This window comes from Prunus avium, chromosome 6 (assembly GCF_965620075.1).
Source record: "Prunus avium chromosome 6, drPruAviu1.hap1.1, whole genome shotgun sequence".
NCBI classification, from domain to species: domain Eukaryota; kingdom Viridiplantae; phylum Streptophyta; class Magnoliopsida; order Rosales; family Rosaceae; genus Prunus; species Prunus avium.
In genome coordinates, this window is record NC_142289.1 from 11,001,602 (window position 1) to 11,021,578 (window position 19,977).

The following is a 19,977-nucleotide window of genomic DNA, read 5'->3' on the forward strand; positions in this document are numbered from 1 at the left end:
AATTCATCAGAGGGAGGATTCAACAATTTTCTAAATATAGGACATATGTGTGCTGTACTCTTTTCCCTTGAACTAGGTTTTGTCCCACTGGGTTTTTCCTATCAAGGTTTTAACGAGGCAGCATAAGCACGTCCAACACCATATCAATGATCCAGAAGAATGTTGCACTCTTTTTCCCTTTGCTTAGGTTTTGTCCCACTGGGTTTTCCTAGCAAGGTTTTTAATGAGGCAACTATGTCAATTGTATGGTGGACATCCAAGAGGGAGTGTTGTAAATGCATGAGTTGGAGGATGACCACCATACCTCTTAGCATTCACCCTTTCTAATTCTATGTAACCTATACACTAAATACCATAGTAATGGGCTTGTAACTTATGAGTTGTTAATGTCTTCTTACCATTGTAAGCCTATAAATAAGAGGTCTTACCAAGATGAGAAACACAAGTTGATTGAATAATTTCTATTGTCTTCCTCTACTTTCCAATTCTCTCTACAATTTCCCTTTAGTTATATAACAATTTTCAATGAACAGTCAAAATAATCACTATATGGTAAGCATATGACTGTAATGGTTAAGATCAATGCAATTTTATTGCATGAAACTGAAACTGAATTATTGCATTGAACTATTGAACAACCATTACGGATGCTCTAAATATTTTTTTTCTTAAAAATCAACTATTGCAATTGGAGGGTTTTTGACTCATTGCGGGGCGAGTTCATTGATAGAGGGAATTCAATATGGACGTCCTCTTCTCATGCTGCCTTGCTTGTATGACCAAGGGCTAATTGCTAGGTTTTGGGACAAGAAGGTTTGGATTGAAGTTCCGAGAAATGAAGAAGATGGATCGTTTAGCAGGAAATCATTGGCCGAGTGTCTGAATTTGCTTGTGGTGGATGAGGTAGGGAAGGCTTACAGAGATGGAGCCAAAGAACATAGTGTGCTATTTCAAAATAAGGACCTCCATGATAGATACATGGACAAATGTGTGCAGTATTTGGAAAACCATGTGCATGCTTGACAGGTATCATGCTTTATTAGCGAATTGAGCTTTAACTTAACCTGTTTGCCATGCCTCTTTTCTAAAGATTTTATTATAAAGTTAATGTTGCCGTTGACCTACCGGAAGTGCATTCAATCGCAGTATCAACTTTTATAAAGAGAATTTTCTTTATAACCATTATATATCAGCCCAAGATCATGCTTTGGGTCCATTTCTTATCAGGGAATTTTTAACTCTACATTTTGCTAACAACTAGTCAGAAGAATAGTCCCACCAACTCTTTGTAATGTTTTAACATCTTTTGCCATTGGACCTAATATACCCGGAACATACAAAAATTTCTCCATAAGTTAGAACTTGCCAAACTCATTGCGCAAAAGGGTCATCCAATCTCCACTCCAAGAAACATTGACCGCCTCACACATCTCCTTCCAAATCTCCTCTCTCTGATCCGCTTAATAAACTTTTCCCTATGTTGTCATGTTCTGATCTGGGGAGAAAAATATTGGAATTTTTTTTCCAGTTATTTGCGCTTCTAGTTATTTTTTAAATTATGGCTTTCAAGAATTGGTGAGATATATCTACTAGAAAATCAGCCACTACCCACTGATTACCTATATAGGCAGAATTCGTTTTAAACCTGACGGTTAATACTTGAGTGTCGTTTCCTCCTTCTTATAACTAGGACCCATGAGTCAAGAACAAGATTTCTTTTGTAGTTCTAACAAAGATTATAGACATATCATATATTTAGAGATTTTTTTATTTATTTAAACCATTCAATTCATCATCAATTCATCATCACTCACATGACTGAAAAACTAATCCAATTCTGTTTTTTTTAAGAAATTAGATTGATTAGGAAGGACTAGTTGATCTTATATCCATTCATTTTATCATATAACTTTCTCAATTCATGATTTAAAATACACATGTCATAAAGTATATTCACTAAATACGATACGAGACAATTAATACGTATTTCCATACAAATTTATTCATTAATAATTATATTTATATCATCTCAACAAGATATTATCACATGCATATATTGACCTTGTTTGAAGCATTCGGTGGTCTAGTGATGTAGCACGGAAGCACGGATTTATGGATTGACAAACGTCTAAACCCGAAAAGATAAATTGAAATTCATCAGTGACTTAAATCCACCAGAAAATATAGAAAATCTCTAAATTTGATTAATAATATAAATAAATTAATTAATACAATGGCATGAGTTGGCTTAAATAGAAAACCAAGAAATCCTAAAACCGTAGGAAACCTTGGGTTCCAGAATATTCCTAAAACTTAACTAATAATAAGAAAACTAATTAAAATCATATCAGGAAAATAATATCCTGATTAATATCCTAAAACTTAACTAATAAGAAAACTAATTAAAATCATGAGTTGTCTTTAGCTACTGCGTAATGAATGGATGAAGAAGACTAGAGCGGTTGTCAGTTGGTTGCTAATTGAGTTTGAGAGGCCTTCAAGTGAGCGTGTGAATTTGGTTAACTAAGAATTGACAACTACAATCATTCAATTCATCATCACTCACATGACTGAAAAACTAATCCAATTCTGTTTTTTTTATATATAGAAATTAGATTGATTAGGAAGGACTAGTTGATTTTATATCCATTCATTTTATCATATAGCTTTCTCAATTCATGATTTTATTTATTTTTATACATCTTCGTTACCTTGGAGTGGAGATGAAGGAGATTTTGGTGGCCTTTTTGGGCAATGAGCTTGGCGAGCTCTAGGTATGGGATCATATGGCCAAAGGCTAGCCATGGAAACATTGCTATGTGAAGCTTTTGATCATTGGAATCCATGGTGATCAATAATGTTATCTAGGGCTTTTGTTCTTGTTGTGAGTAGAGTCAGATCCCTAGTCCTCTTGTATATATACATCCACCAAGGTACAATTATTAGGGCTCAAATAATTGCTCCTCTAAAGCTAATAAGATTTTTATTTTATTTTATTTTATTTTTTGCTGTGTAAACATATTTTTAGCAAACTTTTTTCTTGAAAATTAAATTTATCACCTTTGAATAGTGTGGAGAAATACAATTCGCGGGCCAAAAAGGACCACCCTCCAGCTAATAAATAACACTCACGCAAAGACAAATGAGTTAAATTATGATCCACGCAGTTAAGTTTATTGGGACCAAAAAATTGATTGCTATGGTCCCATAGAAAAATTTCCATGGCTCTGGTTCACTTCACCATCAATGAATCTCATGGCATAGGGGGGGTTAATCCAGAGACATCCGATAAAATTGGAACGATACAGAGAAGATTAACATGGCCCCTGCGCAAGGATGACACGCATAAATTGAGAAATGGTCCAAATTTTATTGTAAGATCCCACATCGACCAACGGAGAAGGGGTAATGTGCCTTATATGCACATGCGCGCCTCCATTTAGCACGAGGCCTTTTGGGAGCTCACTGGCTTCGGAGTCATAGGAACTCCGAAATTAAGCGAGTTGGGGGCTAAAACAATCCCAGGATGGGTGACCCACTGGGAAGTTACTCGTAAGCTCCCAGAAACAAAACCGTGAGGGCAGAGAGGGGGGCCCAAAGCGGACAATATAGTTTTAATTCTTCAAATAAAGACAGCAAATACAATGTGAATGATTTTTTTAGAAATTAGATTGATTAGGAAGGACTAGTTGATTTTATATCCATTCATTTTATCATATAGCTTTCTCAATTCATGATTTTATTTTATTTTATACACCTTCGTTACCTACGGTTGCAATAGTCTGTTTGCATTTCTCGAGTGTAAGGTGTGGTGCTATGGTCTGCAATTGATGGCCCATGGTAGGCTAGGATGAGATGGGCGTAGATGCAGAGCCAGGGTACCACTCTGATACCATGTAAAATTGGTATTTGATATATTTTCTGTATGTTTACAACTCTAATGATACAAGGATATAAACTTCTATTAGTCCTAAATTAAAGCAGTTGACTATCTAGACAAGGAAACAAATATTTACAGCTATTTCATATCTTAAAAGTCTTCTTCGTTGTCGTATTACACAATATAAAGGAAAAATCAAAGACATACAATGTTGATGGCATGTGCTTGACTCATCAATGTGACAGTAATTATATATTTTATTGATGGAGTTTTGTCAGGCCTACAAATTGTATTAAATGGAGGGTAAAAGTTAGGTAACGAAAGACAACACGACTCTCATCTCAGGCCTACAAATTCATCAATGCATGATCATATCCTACAAGTTGCGACCATAATATATGAGCACCTCCACCACCATGAGCTCCACAACTGAGCCTAAGAAGCTTCACATAGCCTTGTTTCCATGGCTAGCCTTTGGTCACATAATTCCATTTTTTGAGGTTGCCAAGCACGTAGCTCGTAGAGGTCACAAAGTTTCCTTCATATCCACCCCACGAAACATCCAACGCCTCCCCAAAATCCCTCAACACTTAACCCCTTTGATCAATTTTGTGCAGATCCAGCTGCCATATGTCGAAAATCTGCCGGAGAATGCAGAGGCCACTATGGACGTGCCATACCACATAATCCCATACCTCAAAATAGCTCATGATGGACTCGAACAAGGTATTTCCAATTTCCTACAAACTCATAAGCCGGATTGGATTATTCACGACTTTGCCCCTTACTGGTTACCACCTATAGCTTCTAGCCTAGGCATTTCACTAGCACATTTCAGTATTTTCAACGCGTCCTCCCTATGTTTCTATGGACCAACATCACCGCAGGGACTAGATCGCTATGGTGTTAGAACACTACCAGAGCAATTTACTGTCCCTGCTGACTGGATTCCTTTTCCTTCAAATATGGTTTTAAAGTCTTTTGAGGCCAAGAACCTGTTTGACACTATGAAACAAAACGCTTCCAGCGTTTCGGATTGGTTTCGTGTGACGTCAACAGTCCAAGGTTGCCAAGTCTATTTTATTCGAAGTTGTAGAGAGACTGAGGGGGAGTGGCTCGATTTGCTACAAGAGCTTCAACAAAAACCTGTGCTTCCAACAGGCTTATTGCTACCTTTGGTTCAAACTAGAGAAGACAAAGAAGACTGGTCTAGAATTTATCAGTGGTTGGACAAACAAGAGAATGGAACTGTAGTTTACATTGCCCTTGGAAGTGAGCTTAACTTAAGCCAAGAAGACTTCACCGAGTTGGCTCTTGGATTGGAGCTATCTGGGTTGCCCTTTTTTTGGGTCCTAAGGACACCTAGTTGGTCAGGAGACAGTGACTCGGTGAAGCTACCAGATGGGTTCGAGGAGCGAACCAAGGGTCGTGGACTGGTTTGGACAACTTGGGCACCTCAAACCAAGATATTGGCTCACGACTCAATTGGGGGGTTTTTGACTCATTGCGGTTGGAGTTCACTCATAGAGGCACTCCAATATGGACGTCCTCTTATCATGTTGCCCTTCTTGTATGACCAAGGGCTAATTGCTAGGTTCTGGGACAAGAAGATTGGAATTGAAGTTCCAAGAAACGAAGAAGATGGATCGTTTACCAAGAAATCGTTGGCCGACTCTCTGAATTTGGTTGTGGTGGATGAGGAAGGGAAGGCTTACAGAGATGGAGCCAAAGAACATGGTGAGGTATTCAAAGATAAGGACCTCCATGATAGATACATGGACAAATGTGTGGAGTATTTGGAAAACCATGTGCACATGCATGAGGTTTGAATACTAGTTTAGAAGCTTTTCCCAATAAAGTTAATGTTGTTGTCGATCTTTGACCTACTGAAAGTGCTTTCATGAATCGCTGTATCAACTTGAATAAAGAGAATTTTCTTTATAACTATTATTATGTATGCAATTACTTAAGAAAAGTTTGCCTATGTGCCTTTAAGCTCGAAGAGCACAAAAGAAAATAGTGTAATAACTATACATCCACTCAGAGGGGTCGTTGGGAAACAAAGTATCAATCTATATAAAGTCTTTTGTCGTTTGCAATTATGAAGGACGTACGAAGACCAGCACGATACAATTATTAGGGCTCAAATAATTGCTCCTTTAAAGCTAATAAGATTTTTATTTTTTTTATTTTTGGCGGCGTAAACATATTTTTTGCTCAATATGATCATCTGCTGGAACACCATAAAAGGATTATAATTTCAACAATTTGGATTGGCCTAAGCTGGATTAAGTACTGATCTACGTTTGGTGCTGCGTCGGACTAAGAAGCTGGAGTGTCAAAATAGTGAAGACCTATGTTTGGTGCTGTGTCGGACTAAAAAATAATTATTTAAATAATTAAATATAATAATTTTTAGATAATTAAATGTAATTTAATAAGATCTTAAAACTATGAACATACTTTCTAGATACCAAATTTACATGTAGATTCAAAGTTAGAATTTCTCCACAAAGTCCTAACAAATCAACAAAGAAAGCATTCCAAAAATGCCATCAAGCCCATTCATAGCAATTTTTGAATGCCATTATATATGTAAATTTCAACACCCATTCAAGAATAAATAATAAAAATCAATACCCATGTAGGAAAATTTCATTTCACAGTATAAGTGGAATACATATTTACTCTCATTTGTCCTTACAAACTACTAATTCTTGGGCCTAATTGTAACTAGCATAAGTCTAGTATTTTGCTAGTTATCTTAAGAAGTCATGATCCAAAAGTTTCATTCATTGTCAAAATATAAGTGCAAGCAATGCAAGCCCTTGATCTCTTCTTCAATCACAAAAAGCCACCTACCAAAGTGAAAAAAAAATTAAAAAATCTATCTTAAGTATGTGATTACATTTCATCAGGCAAAGCTAACAATATAAATTAGAAACCTAGCCAATGATGACCGTCCACGAAAAGTAATTGAATACTGAACATAACAAGATAAAACTTTACTTCTTATTGCTTTGATCTTCAGTGAGGTCTACATTTCTTTGGATTTCCACTCCATCTAAAAACACCTGAATTCGGATTGTAAGAGATCAAAAAATCAAAATCAACAAACTCATGTAAGGCTTAAAAGTCAATGTCAATTGCAGACATACAAAAAACATCTATCTCAATTTGAATGTTCAAAAGCACAGAGTGTATGATTCATATCACATATATGACTAATGTAATGTGACGAACCGATGACTACTCAACACAACCACAAAAAAAAGGGGACACGTTATCTAATAGATAAGCTAGACTACTCAACACAACCGCAAAAAAGACTAAAATTTGGCATGTTTTGGTGCCAAACCAATGACTAAGCATGGCATTAGTCCTCCAATGAAGCAACTCTTGAGAAACTCACCACTACCTTTGTCTCGAATGCCCATGTGGTAGCCAAGATCAAAATCAAGAATTGCATTACCACCCCATTGCATAACCCAACTGAGTGCCACATTTTAGCAAACAGTTGGAGTGCATGTTGTGCTATGGACTTTTGCCCAACACCAGAAGCATTAAGCCCCAAACCCAATTCTTCAAAGATTGAAACCTATGAATCTTATGAACAAAACCAATGGACCCCGAACCAGCAATAATGGCAACAAAATAAGACAAAGAAACAAGCAAACCTTTCGTGCATTTGGATTCGGGAATTTGCGATGTCGCTGATATCCACGATTGAAAACCGACAAAGCCCACTTCAAGTAAAAACAGAGTCGTTCAATTGGTTGATGACAGCATTCATAGGCTCGGTAATTTCAAGTGGCCTGAAAGCATCATCAGAAACAAGAAATTCACTATTGCTTTGTGTCGAATTCGCTTGTTCTATTCAGCGAGAGCACTATTCTGCGAACCAATTTTCAGCCGCACTATATTAGAAGGGCGACTGAGCCGTTTTTTTACTGTTTGGGCTATATAGTCTCATTTAAGTTAGTCCAGTCTTCAACCAAATATGGGTTTTAAGTATTATTTTGTCTAGACCTGGCAATATTGCACACGACCCGTTAACACGACACGAATTCGCACGAAATTATCAGTATTTGGGTTGAGCTTATTGAGTCGGGTTGAAAACGGGTGAACCCGTTAGCCACCCGTTAAGCTAACGGGTCGTTTCGGGTTGAAAACGGGTTAACCCGTTACCACCCGTTAAGGAGGTTAATTTTGTAATTTTGCAAAATATTTTTCTTTTCTTTCTTCTTTCCGTGTCTTTTTCTTCTTTACTTTTTGGGCATGTTTACGTATCAGTAATGGGTATGGGAGGAAAGGGAATGATTTCGATTCCTGACTTCCCCTGCGTTTACTTGCAATCAGGAATGAAAAAATAAGTGGGCTCCACCTCAAAATCCGTAATCACATCCCCTCAAAACTAGGTATCAGATCAACTAGGGGGGAGTAGTCGATACGATTCCCATTCATGTTTTCTCTTATTAACTTCCAAAAATACCCTTATCACTTTACCATAATTCCAAAACACCCCAAACCGTAAAAAAATAAATAAAAACTCACGCCAAGAAATTCCAAGACGCTCCAACTTTTTTTTCACGTTAGCTTTACAGACACAACCTCCCAGAAGCAGTAGCAATGCCTTGTGCTATGTAAGTCATTCTATCTATCTGTCTTCTTCTTCTTCTTCTATCTTCTGTCTTCACATTCATCACAAAACAAAGTACGGTCATGGATAAAGACTTTTGTGGAGATTATTAATCTTTTTTTTTTTTTGGTAGTATAAAGATATTATTAATCGCATGATATTATGTAGGTTATTATTATTTGATTGTTTACTACTTACGTAGGTGAAAGATATATATTTATTGGAGTTTATTTTTTTGTTTGAAATTGGTTCTAGACAGAGATGTTATTAACATTATCATTGAACTGGGCTCTTGTTGTCGCATATATATTCCTCATGTTTAGACCGCCTTACTGTTTTGTTGCAGGATTAGTTTGGTCTCCTTAGCCAATTTGAGAATTATATATGTGCTGTGGTGAAAATGTGCAGGGGATTTTAGTAATCAAATTAATTTGGATTCTTATTCATGAAAATTAGTAAACAATAACAATGGGAATCAACCCCATTCCTTTGCAAATTCCATATGTTTAGTAAACAGCTTAATGGAAATGATTCTTCCCATACCGATTCAGTAGTTCCCCGATTCCTAAATTCTCTGATTCCTTACTTTCTCCATTACTGATACGTAAACATTCCCTTTGTCTTTTTCTTCTTTCCCCTTTTCCTTTTCTTCTTCCTCTCGTTCTTCTCTTCTGTTCTGTTCTTCTCTTTTTCTCTTCTGCTATCTTTTTGTCAAGATTCTCTTCTGCTCTTCTTCTCTCCACTCAATAGGTTCCGCCAACCCAGCCACCAAGGATCAAGGAGGAGATATCTGGGTCGGTCCACAGAGGGTGATTGATTCTAGAGTTGTTGGTTTTGGTTCTCTCAGTTAATTTTGAATTTTCTTTCTTCCTCAATTTATGTAGTTGTTGAGTTTTTAAGATATCTGTGAGAGAGAGATATATACTGTTTTGGGGTGAGAGGACTGAAATGAAGAGGGAAAGAGGGAAGAAAAGTTAGGGTTGGGGTTTGGGGGAAAAAAGACAGAGAATGCATGTTGGTAGAGAAGCTGTGATAGTTTTTTTTTTTTTTTTTTTTTTTTTTTCTGGTTTATTCTTAACGGGTTAACGGGTCGTGTTGGATATTCGCGAATTGTAACGGGTCGTGTTTGGGTCTAGTATTTGTCACCTGTTAACTTAACGGGTCGTGTTCGTGTCAACCTATTAAGAAAACGGGTTAACCCGTTAACGACTCGGAACCCGCTAAAACGACCCGTTTGCCAGCTCTAATTTTGTCCAGTCCAGTCTAGTGAGGCCTACGAAACAAGGCCTAAAGGCCCCGTTTGATGGGCTGGGTTGGACTGATTAGGATGGGCTGAAGCATTGAATTGGGCTGGCTAGACTTTGAATCCAGTCATATTCATTTTTGCACCAAACAATAGACTAAAATTAACTTTTTTTTTTACTAAATCAATATTTTATTTTATTTTTGTACTAGTCTCTTCGCACGCACTTCCGTGCCTGTGAGAGGCTTTTTATTTTAAAAAAATTAAAATTTATTTTAGAATTAAAACATATAATGGGTAGTTGTGTTCCATAAAAATAGGCCATTATTTGATTTTTCTTTTAATTTTAAAATTTTTAAATATGAAAAAGTGTGAATTTACCATATTATCCTCATTTAATTAATAATTTCAAGGCTTATTATCACAAAAGGTCTCTAAGGTTTACGAAACTATCAGATTGCATCCTTAATGTTTTTTTGTGTCACTTATGGTCCTCAAGGTTAGTATGTGTGATCACAAATGGTCCCTGCCATTAGGTTCCGTCAAAAACTACGTTAATTTGCTGATGTGGCATATATACATATCACAAAACATCCCTGATGTTAACACATCTATCACAAATGGTCCCTGCAAATTTTTTAAATTTTTTAATTTAAAATTCATAAAATTTTGTTTTTGTTTTATATAATATTTAAAAATATATATTGTATTTTAAATACATATGATACTATATTTTTGAAGATGAGGGCTCCACATATATGCCACACCAACAAACTAATGAAGTTTTTTTAAAAAATAATCTAAAATTCATAAAATTTAAAAATGAAAAAACCATTTATATAAGGATTTTAACCTTGAGGACCATTTATAAACCCTAAACCCTTGATTTTTTTCATTTTTAAATTTTATGAATTTTAAATTAATTTTTAAAAACTCCATTAGTTTGTTGATGTGGCATATATGTGGAACCCACATCTAAAATAATATAGTGTCATGTGTATTTAAAATACAATGTATATTTTAAAATAATTTAAAATTCATAAGATTTAAAAAAGAAAACCAAAATTTTATGAATTTTAAATGAAAAAAATTAAAAAAAATTGCAGGGACCATTTGTGATAGATGTGTAAACCTCAGGGATGTTTTGTGATATATATATATATGCCACATCAGCAAACTAACGGAGTTTTTTACGGAACCTAACTGCAGGGACCATTTGTGATTACACATGCTAACCTTGAGGACCACCAATGACACAAAAAACCATTAAGGATGCAATCTGATAGTTTCGTAAACTTTAGGGACCTTTTGTGATAATAAGCCATAATTTCAATTCTAAATGTTTGCATTAATCAAGGGCATTTTATGGTATTTTGAATGTTTCACTATTCTCTGCCTTTTGCTTTATATATATAGATTAACAACAATCAAATGCAAAATTCCTGTTTTTGCATCAATGCCTTACTTTTTTTTTCTTCAAAATCTTTTTTCCTCTTCTTTCAGTATCTTTTTTTGTTTTTTTTCTAATCTAAAATTTCTCTTCATCAGATAAACTTCATCTTTTCTTTTTGGCAAGAACAAGCGGTAAACCCCAACAACAGATCATCCAGCAAGACGAGCTCTACTAATACCAAGCAGATCATCCAGCATAAAGGAATCAACCCACACTAGCTGGAGCAATATCAAAATAGTAAACCCCCAAAATTCATATTTTTTACTAAGCAGATCATTCAGTATAAGAAAATCTATCTTTATTATTATACAAGAGAAAAGATTGTAGACCAAAACCAAAATGGTAATTTGAAACAAAAGAAAAAAAATCTACGGTATAACTTTCAGATCATAGAAAATACAAACTAAAAACAACATTCAAAAAAAAAATTATGCAAATTTTGGATGGGAACAGATCTGAAAGATCTTCAATGAAAGGTATCAAAAGAAATCAAACCCAAAAAACTACAGCACTCAATATCTAACCCAGAAAAATATGGATAACAAATAGAGAAATCAGTTTTTCAAAAAGAAAAATCAGAAGAGAGAAGAGATGAGAGATGAGAGATGAGAGATGAGAGAGGAGAGAGGAGAGGAAAGAGAGCAGAGACGACTCGAAGTGGCTGAGTGAGACGACGCTGAGGAGACGACTCTGAGGAGAGGACGTGGAGGAGATGAAACGAAGCGAGGTAGTCTTTGAAACCATGTCTCGACGTGGGTTTTGATATCCAGCGTGTGCTGGATTCATAACCTAAATAAAAATTTAAGTCCTAGCCAGTGTGTGATACAATTAAGCCCACCAAACAAAAGACTGGTGGAAAGACTAGACCCATGTCCATTTTAATTGAAAAAGTCTCATCCAGTCCAGCCCACCAAACGGGGCCAAAAGGATTATAATTTCAACAATTTAGCAAGCTTTTTGCTTTAAAATAAAATTATCAAAGGTGTGAACTTTATTCAAAATCAAATCACCTCAGACTAGTGTGGAGAATTAATATTTGTCGGCCAAAAACGACAACCCTTCAGCTAATAAATAAATAACACTTTTGCCAAGAAAAAGGAGTTAAAGTATGTGGTAAGCAAATGATTAAGAGCATATGCAATGATTAGGATTAATGCAATTTTATTGCATGAAATTGAATTCAAACAGTAAAGTCTCACTTGCAATAGTGTGATTTAGTTCATTGCAATAGATGCATCCGCAATGGTTGTTCAATAGTTCAATGCAATATAAAAAAATACATCAATTTTTAAAAAAATATATATATTAAAAATTGGTTTCTTTTTAAAGATCTCTTTGAGAATATTGCAATGGTACAATTTTTAGTGTTATTAAATTTATCCCTTTTAGTGTATATATCAATTATTACAAAAGATAACTCATTTTTCAAATAAAAAGTTCATGACTTTGTTATGTGGTATGTCTGTGGTGGCTTCCACGGCTTCAGGAAGGTCGTCGTCTACGCGAGGAAACAGGAGCTTGAGAAAGGTGATTAGAGACGAGAGATTCAGAGGGAGCTATGGGAGACGTTCGATGTTTCTTGGAGTGGAGATGAAGGAGATTTGGTGGCCTTTTTGGGCAATGAGCTTGGCCAGGTCTAGGTATGGGATCATGTGGCCAAAGGATAGCCATGGAACATTAAAGTTAGAAAAGAGAGATATTTTGAAATTGAACTTGAATAAATATTAGTTATTAGATTAAAAATATAGCATTAAATATAAATAAATATTTAAATTATATATTTTTTAATTTGACCGGTTTGGTTCGGCCCGATCCGGTTTTTGAAGATATGAAACCGGATCCAAAACCGGTCCAAATTGGTCCGGTTCAATTTTTGACCGGTTGTTTACTTTTTGGTCAACTCGGTTTTTTTCTGGTTTGGTTCGATGCGGTTCGGCTTGAATTTCCGGTTTGCCGGTTTGAGTGCCCACCCCTATTGCTATGTGAAGCTTTTGGTCATTGGAATCCATGGTGATCAATAATGTTATGAGATATTTAGTCAAATACCCATTCTTAGCACTAAAACTATAAATAAACCTCACACCATTTAATTTCTATAAACAAACCCAAAAAAAACTCAAAAAATGACAATTGGCCCTATTGAATTTAATTTTGATTATTAAATTACTTTGATGTCCTATTGAGTATTTTGGGTTTGTTTATATGTTTTGGGGTTGGGTTTGTTTTGAGAAATCAATGGCAGTTTTGTAATTTAAAAGAAGTTAAAAGCCTTTTTTGTTATGTTATAAATGAGTTTTGGGTGTGTTTCTAAAGTCCATTTCATATGGGGTATTTTTATAATTTGGGCTCCTATATTGAGTATATTAGTGAATCTCCCGTAAACAAATTTTTTGCTCAATATGATCATCTCTCGGAAGACCAGAAAAGGATTATCCATAATAATTTTTTTGGACAATCTATTAATAATAATTTGAACAAGATATAGCAAGCTTTTTTCTTTAAAAGAAAATTATCAAACGTGTGAACTTTATTCAAAATCAAATCACCTCAGAATAGTGTGGAGAATTAATATTTGTCGGCCAAAAAGGACCATCCTCCAGCTAATAAATAAATAACACTCACGCAAAGAAAAACGAGTTAAATTATGAGCCACAGAGTTATGTTTCATGGCGAACAAAATTGATAGCTTAGGGTTTAGGGTTTGTGTTGAAAATTCGCATGGCTCCAGTTTCATTTCACAATCAATTGATTCTCATGGCAATAGAAAACACTTTCCAAGTTGTTTTAGAAAATAATGGTATTTGGACTTGATTTGTTTCTGTAAGCTTTCTTGAGTTAAATAGAAAGCGATATGGGTTTTCAATGGTGGGGGAGTGTGTGCTTTAACATCTGTAGTAATTTGGCTAGGTTTTTTTTTTAATTTTTTATAAAAGAAAAGAAAGACGGTATGAATATGTAGTTTCTAAAAATGGAAAGATTAAGGGACCGCCACACAAAGAAGAGATACTTAATTGAGTGATTTATCTCTTTTTTTGGTTTTTTTTTTTAATTCTTCCATATGTTTGAGTGATTTATAGGAAAACATTTAATCAAGTAGTAATCAAATAAGAGTATAAATCAACAAGTTATTTTCAATAAACAGTCAAAATAATCACTATATGGTAAGCATATGACTGTAATGGTTAAGATCAATGCAATTTTATTGCATGAAACTGAAAACAGTAAAATCTCACTTGCAATGGTGTGATTTAGTTCATTTCAATAGATGCAATTGCAATAGAGGGTTTATCAATAGGCTAATTATGGGACCCACATACCAATAAAAAATTGAAAAAATATACAACAATTAATGCATTCTATTGTTAATAGCATTCGCAATGGTTGGTCAATAGTTCAATGCAATATACAAAATACATCAATTAATTTTTTTTTCCAAATATATTAAAAATTGCTCTCTTTTTAAAGCTCTTTGAGAATAGTGCAATGGTACAATTTTTAGTGTTATTAAATTTATCCCTTTTATTTTATTTGAGTATGTAAAAAAAATGTGTAAATAGATATAACTATTGATCTGAAGCTATTGAACTGTACCATTGCAAGTAAAACTGCAGTTCAATTCAATGAATGCCAAAAAAGTTCAATTTATTGAATTATTGCATTGAACTATTGAACAACCATTGCGGATGCTCTAAATGTTTTTTTTTCTTAAAAATCAACTATTGCAATTGGAGGGTTTTTGACTCATTGCGGGGCGAGTTCATTGATAGAGGGAATTCAATATGGACGTCCTCTTCTCATGCTGCCTTGCTTGTATGACCAAGGGCTAATTGCTAGGTTTTGGGACAACAAGGTTGGGATTGAAGTTCCGAGAAACGAAGAAGATGGATCGTTTAGTAGGAAATCATTGGCCGAGTCTCTGAATTTGCTTGTGGTGGATGAGGTAGGGAAGGCTTACAGAGATGGAGCCAAAGAATATAGTGTGCTATTTCAAGATAAGGACCTCCATGAGAGCAGTTCCAGCAGGTCAGGCTGGGGGGGGGAGGGGGGGGGGCTGGGGGGATTTGGGCCATAAACATGTTTCCAGCAGCAAAATGCAGCCCGGGCAGGAGGTGGGACCCAGCGAACTGGGCTGGCCCGAGGGCAAGTCCAGCCCCAGGTCCAAAAAGAGGGAGAGCTGACGTCACGATGACGTCAGCGCTACAGTGCAACGCTATAGTACTACTCTACCATGTGTCACGTTCTAGGTTGTTTGATCAGAATTTTTCCTCAAATCCAACGACAGCCAATTTTTATGCAATAAAAAAAATGAAAAAAAATCAAAATTTTTTAAAAAAAATACTGGAATTTTTTTTTTTCTATAAATACCAACCAATACTCTTCACTTTTAACACCAAATCCTCGTACATTTTATTCTTCTTTCTACTATTATTCAAGTTTTGAAATGTATCTTAAATTTGAAATTTGAAATTTATCTTAAATTTGATTTTTGAAATTTATCTTAAATTTGAAACCGAAAGTTAATGTTGCCTCTTTTCTAAATTTATTTATCTTAAATTAGCGAATTGAGCTTTAACTTAACCTGTTTGCATTGCCTCTTTTCTAAAGATTTTATTATAAAGTTAATGTTGCCGTTGACCTACTGGAAGCGCATTCAATCGCAGTATCAACTTTTATAAAGAGAATTTTCTTTATAACTATTATATATCAGCCCAAAATCATGCTTTGGGTCCATTTCTCATCAGGGAATTTTTTTTCCATATATTTGCGCTTCCAGTTATTTTTTAAATTATGGCTTTCAAGAATTGGTGAGATATATCTACTAGAAAATCAGCCACTACCCACTGATTACCTATAGGCAGAATTCGTTTTAAACCTGACGGTTGATACTTGAGTGTCGTTTCCTCCTTCTTATTATAACTAGGACCCATGAGTCAAGAACAAGATTTCTTTTGTAGTTCTAACATAGATTATAGACATATCATATATTTAGAGAATTTTTTATTTATTTAAACCATTCAATTCATCGTCAATTCATCACCACTCACATGAGTGAAAAACTAATCCAAATTCTGTTTTTTTTTAAAAAAAAATTAGATTGATTAGGAAGGACTAGTTGATCTTATATCCATTCATTTTATCATATAACTTTCTCAATTCATGATTTAAAATACACATGTCATAAAGTATATTCACTAAATATGATACGAGACAATTAATACGTATTTCCATACAAATTTATTCGTTAATAATTATATTTATATCATCTCAACAAGATATTATCACATGCATATATTGACCTTGGATGAGATGGGCGTAGATGCAGAGCCAGGGTACCACTCTGATACCATGTAAAATTGGTATTTGATATATTTTCTTTTTGAAACACAAGGGCGATAGTGTTTTATTGAATAGGAAAAAAGGGGTAACAAGTACAAAAATCAGGCACAAACCCTAGAGGATTAGGCGAGTACTCTACACCAAACGAAGCGTAGTGGTCATCAGCTACGAAGTAGCCTACCTCCTCGACCGCAAGCGGGAGAAGGAACCTTGCCTCCGATAGAGTCCCCCCCCCGTCCCCCTAGGAGCATGGCCGTAAAAAACTACAAGTTACACTCCTCATATAGGATATCAACTAGAAGATCTGGCGGTTCTTCAAACCAAGTAGCCATAGTTCCAATATGGGAAGCATAACGCGCCAGACGATGAGCCGCTCCATTTGCAACCCGGCGGATATGGGTAAAACCATCCCCAGTGATCTGGGTTAGCAGTGCCTTAGTATCTTCCACCACTGGGCCCACAGAGGACCTATCAACAGAAGGACTTCGGATTGCTGACACGATCTGGAGAGAATCACTCTCAAAAATTACATTATTAAAATCCCCTTCCACCGCCAAAATTGCTCCTTCACGAGCTGCCATTGCTTCAACCTGTAGAGCTGAGAAAACATTGTCCACATGCAGAGCTCTTCCTACAACAAACTTGCCATTAGAATCACGCACCACGATTCCCACACCTCCATCTGTATTACCTGCTGTCCAAGAGCCATCCACATTAATTTTTAGACTTCCTGTGCATGGTTTTGTCCAGTTCTGAGGCACAGTACTACCCCGGCTAAGAGCAGCCCCCTGTGGGCGAGCACGAACAAAATCATGTAGACGAACAGCAGCGCTAGAGCTTGTGAATTCTGGTTTGGGTGTTAGATTATTCCAAAGCTTGCCATTTCGAGCCTCCCAGATTGCCCAACCAGTAACAAAAAAGAGGTCCAAATCAGCATGGGATAAAAGGTCAATACATGAGAGGACCCAATCATGCACATGATGGAATTGTCGAGAGATACCACCGCTGCCAATTGAAGCACAGGCCCAGACCCCTCTTGCGAATGGGCAGTGCCATAACACATGCAAAGTAGACTCCATTTCAGCCCCACATAAGTCACAGCAAGTATCCAAGTGTATCTTTCGTTTCCACAAGTTGTCCTTAGTTGGTAGGATGCCATTGCATGCTCTCCACCAAAACAATTTGATTTTGCCTGGAATCTTTGCCTTCCAAAGAGCAGTCCACCCTTTACTAAAACCATTTTCAGTTGATGATGACGCCACGGTCCTGGGATCAAGAACCATACGGGCTACCTTGTAAGCACTTTTGACAGTAAACTGACCTTTTTTGTCAAAATGCCAGATAAGGGCGTCGTCCCTATGATGAAAGCTCAGCGGAATAGTTCGAATCACATCCACATCGGGGGGGTAAAGGAGGTTAGATAGAAGGCTGACATTCCAGCGTCGAGGGTGGGCAAGAATAAACTCATTCACCTTGGTAACAGCACAGCCGTGGGGTTTGTTGTTAATATTATGTTAACTCGCAATTGTACGGGGCAATTAGTAGTATAGCAAGACAAGTACGAGGTCGTACCCACGAAGACTGAGAAGTTAAAACTAGTTATGTACTTAGATTACCAAATTCAAGAAAGTAGGAGGTTATGTCTAAAACAGAATTTAAAACAAGAGTGGTTGTGATTGTTGAACAAAAGAAGCAAAATGAAATTGCAAACAAAAACAAGTAAACAAATGTAACAAAGAGTGGTTTTAAGAGTTGGAAAACAGATTTTGAGACTAGGGCATTCGAATCACCATAACAATTCAATTCTGGGTTATAAAGATTCAAGTAACAAGTCTAATTCAGATTCAAAGATTGATTCTAGCTAAAGTATGATTAGGCCATGGTGTTTGGTCCTAACCTTGTGTTCCTAATTCCCTAATTTGATCATTTGTTGTCTAACCTAAAATTAAGCATTAGGAACCCATTAAGCATAGAAGAACATTTTAAACAACCAAGTATGTATCTAATCCCTGTTGTCGAATGTCCATACATACTCTTCCTATTCATAGTTCAATTCGAATTAAAGCATGGTGTATACTCTTAATTCAAACCAAGATAGTTAACAAACAAGTTCTAATGGTGATCAATCATTCAAACAAGCATGTTAACTTATAAGCATAATGAATAAGAACATGAATCATGAATCAAACTTGAAACTCCAAACTTATAAACCCAGAATATTCATGTTAGGTTACATCAAAGCCCTAGTTATGGATTTAGCTACTCATAATGGAAAAGAGACTTGAACAGAAATGAGAAAACATAATGAATGCAATAAGAGTAGAAAAACCCTTTTTCTGAAGTTCTTGTGGTGTCCAAGGCTTCTCCAAGTGCTTCTCCACTTCTAATGCTTCTCCAAGAGCTTCCCCACTTCTAGAAAGATGTATGAAGGATATGGAGGTGATTTGGGATGAGTTTGAGTGAGTGGTGATGGCTAAGGAAGATGAAATTCGTAGGGAAATGGAAGAGAGGTTTGCTGGAGTTGTTTTGGTGATTGTTGGAGTGTTTGGGATTTTGAGAGTGTTTGAGGATGGCTGGAGTGAATTGTGGGGTTGTGAATCCCAGGATTTGTTGTGTCTTGAATGTGGAATGGATGTGGTATTTATAGGGAGAGGGGAGTGATAAATCTGAATTCAATATGGCTAATGCATACAACACTTGCATTATAAAAGATGAATTGGTTGATGCACTTCACTAATGCATACAACACTTGCATTATAAAATCTGAATTGGTTGATGCACTTCACCAATAAATCCCACCAGCAGCCCTAGCTCATCTTCATGTCACCATGACCAAGCTTCCAACTAGCTACAATAGCTCATGCCTAGCTCACCATGACCAAGCTTCCAACCAGCTCATCCTCATGTCAGCATGACCAGCAACTTCTTGGGCTTACGAATTGGGCTAGGATGAATCAAATGATGACTTTAAGATGTGTATTGTGAAGTTCAGAATGTGTTTGATCCAACCACACAAGTATTGGCCCAATCCAAGCTCGGATGAAGAAGTTAAGGCCAAAACAAATTGCTAACTCGTTTTGCTCGCTGACAAAATCCATCCTGAGCATGGTTCTGTGTTTGCTAGGTAACGGACTCCAGATTTATCCAATGGGGATGAATTTTGGATATGTTATAGTACACACCCATTGCAACAACTGTCATGAAGAATTCTGCCTCATACGAGCTGTGTAGGTTACTGAAACAAAGCTTGCAATATGACCTACGGAACTGGACTGGCAGGGGGCTGTGGCCAAAATGAGTTTGTCTTTAAGCTCTTCTTCCATTCATCCAAATCAGGCCTAAACATGCTTGAATTGCATGAATTATGCTCTCTTACTCTATTGGCCTACAAAACACACAAATAGAGGCAAATAACTCAGAATTAT

At 36.1% G+C, this 19,977-nt stretch overlaps 1 non-coding gene and 1 pseudogene across 1 annotated transcript; both read left to right on the forward strand.

Annotated features, from left to right (window-relative positions):
• Nucleotides 1-3,269: 3,269 nt before the first annotated feature.
• Nucleotides 3,270-3,372, forward strand: LOC148293641 (U6 spliceosomal RNA). The gene has a single exon (XR_015836939.1). It is a non-coding gene; the product is annotated as a U6 spliceosomal RNA (small nuclear RNA).
• An 815-nt stretch (nucleotides 3,373-4,187) lies between these two features.
• On the forward strand, nucleotides 4,188-5,830 carry LOC110747176 (putative UDP-rhamnose:rhamnosyltransferase 1 pseudogene; annotated as a pseudogene).
• Nucleotides 5,831-19,977: the final 14,147 nt, after the last annotated feature.